This window comes from Salvelinus alpinus, chromosome 2, assembly GCF_045679555.1.
Source record: "Salvelinus alpinus chromosome 2, SLU_Salpinus.1, whole genome shotgun sequence".
NCBI lineage: Eukaryota > Metazoa > Chordata > Actinopteri > Salmoniformes > Salmonidae > Salvelinus > Salvelinus alpinus.
Window position 1 is genome coordinate 3,013,607 of NC_092087.1, and position 2,570 is coordinate 3,016,176.

The following is a 2,570-nucleotide window of genomic DNA, read 5'->3' on the forward strand; positions in this document are numbered from 1 at the left end:
ACAAACTGAAGGAAACTAACAGTTATAAATGTAGGATACAAACTGAAGGAAACTAACAGTTATAAATGTAGGATACAAACTGAAGGAAACTAACAGTTATAAATGTAGGTTACAAACTGAAGGAAACTAACAGTTATAAATGTAGGTTACAAACTGAAGGAAACTAACAGTTATAAATGTAGGATACAAACTGAAGGAAACTAACAGTTATAAATGTAGGATACAAACTGAAGGAAACTAACAGTTATAAATGTAGGTTACAAACTGAAGGAAACTAACAGTTATAAATGTAGGTTACAAACTGAAGGAAACTAACAGTTATAAATGTAGGATACAAACTGAAGGAAACTAACAGTTATAAATGTAGGATACAAACTGAAGGAAACTAACAGTTATAAATGTAGGATACAAACTGAAGGAAACTAACAGTTATAAATGTAGGTTACAAACTGAAGGAAACTAACAGTTATAAATGTAGGATACAAACTGAAGGAAACTAACAGTTATAAATGTAGGATACAAACTGAAGGAAACTAACAGTTATAAATGTAGGTTACAAACTGAAGGAAACTAACAGTTATAAATGTAGGTTACAAACTGAAGGAAACTAACAGTTATAAATGTAGGATACAAACTGAAGGAAACTAACAGTTATAAATGTAGGATACAAACTGAAGGAAACTAACAGTTATAAATGTAGGATACAAACTGAAGGAAACTAACAGTTATAAATGTAGGATACAAACTGAAGGAAACTAACAGTTATAAATGTAGGATACAAACTGAAGGAAACTAACAGTTATAAATGTAGGATACAAACTGAAGGAAACTAACAGTTATAAATGTAGGTTACAAACTGAAGGAAACTAACAGTTATAAATGTAGGATACAAACTGAAGGAAACTAACAGTTATAAATGTAGGATACAAACTGAAGGAAACTAACAGTTATAAATGTAGGATACAAACTGAAGGAAACTAACAGTTATAAATGTAGGATACAAACTGAAGGAAACTAACAGTTATAAATGTAGGTTACAAACTGAAGGAAACTAACAGTTATAAATGTAGGTTACAAACTGAAGGAAACTAACAGTTATAAATGTAGGTTACAAACTGAAGGAAACTAACAGTTATAAATGTAGGATACAAACTGAAGGAAACTAACAGTTATAAATGTAGGTTACAAACTGAAGGAAACTAACAGTTATAAATGTAGGTTACAAACTGAAGGAAACTAACAGTTATAAATGTAGGATACAAACTGAAGGAAACTAACAGTTATAAATGTAGGATACAAACTGAAGGAAACTAACAGTTATAAATGTAGGTTACAAACTGAAGGAAACTAACAGTTATAAATGTAGGATACAAACTGAAGGAAACTAACAGTTATAAATGTAGGATACAAACTGAAGGAAACTAACAGTTATAAATGTAGGATACAAACTGAAGGAAACTAACAGTTATAAATGTAGGTTACAAACTGAAGGAAACTAACAGTTATAAATGTAGGATACAAACTGAAGGAAACTAACAGTTATAAATGTAGGATACAAACTGAAGGAAACTAACAGTTATAAATGTAGGATACAAACTGAAGGAAACTAACAGTTATAAATGTAGGTTACAAACTGAAGGAAACTAACAGTTATAAATGTAGGTTACAAACTGAAGGAAACTAACAGTTATAAATGTAGGATACAAACTGAAGGAAACTAACAGTTATAAATGTAGGATACAAACTGAAGGAAACTAACAGTTATAAATGTAGGATACAAACTGAAGGAAACTAACAGTTATAAATGTAGGATACAAACTGAAGGAAACTAACAGTTATAAATGTAGGTTACAAACTGAAGGAAACTAACAGTTATAAATGTAGGATACAAACTGAAGGAAACTAACAGTTATAAATGTAGGTTACAAACTGAAGGAAACTAACAGTTATAAATGTAGGATACAAACTGAAGGAAACTAACAGTTATAAATGTAGGATACAAACTGAAGGAAACTAACAGTTATAAATGTAGGATACAAACTGAAGGAAACTAACAGTTATAAATGTAGGATACAAACTGAAGGAAACTAACAGTTATAAATGTAGGATACAAACTGAAGGAAACTAACAGTTATAAATGTAGGATACAAACTGAAGGAAACTAACAGTTATAAATGTAGGATACAAACTGAAGGAAACTAACAGTTATAAATGTAGGATACAAACTGAAGGAAACTAACAGTTATAAATGTAGGATACAAACTGAAGGAAACTAACAGTTATAAATGTAGGATACAAACTGAAGGAAACTAACAGTTATAAATGTAGGATACAAACTGAAGGAAACTAACAGTTATAAATGTAGGATACAAACTGAAGGAAACTAACAGTTATAAATGTAGGATACAAACTGAAGGAAACTAACAGTTATAAATGTAGGATACAAACTGAAGGAAACTAACAGTTATAAATGTAGGATACAAACTGAAGGAAACTAACAGTTATAAATGTAGGATACAAACTGAAGGAAACTAACAGTTATAAATGTAGGATACAAACTGAAGGAAACT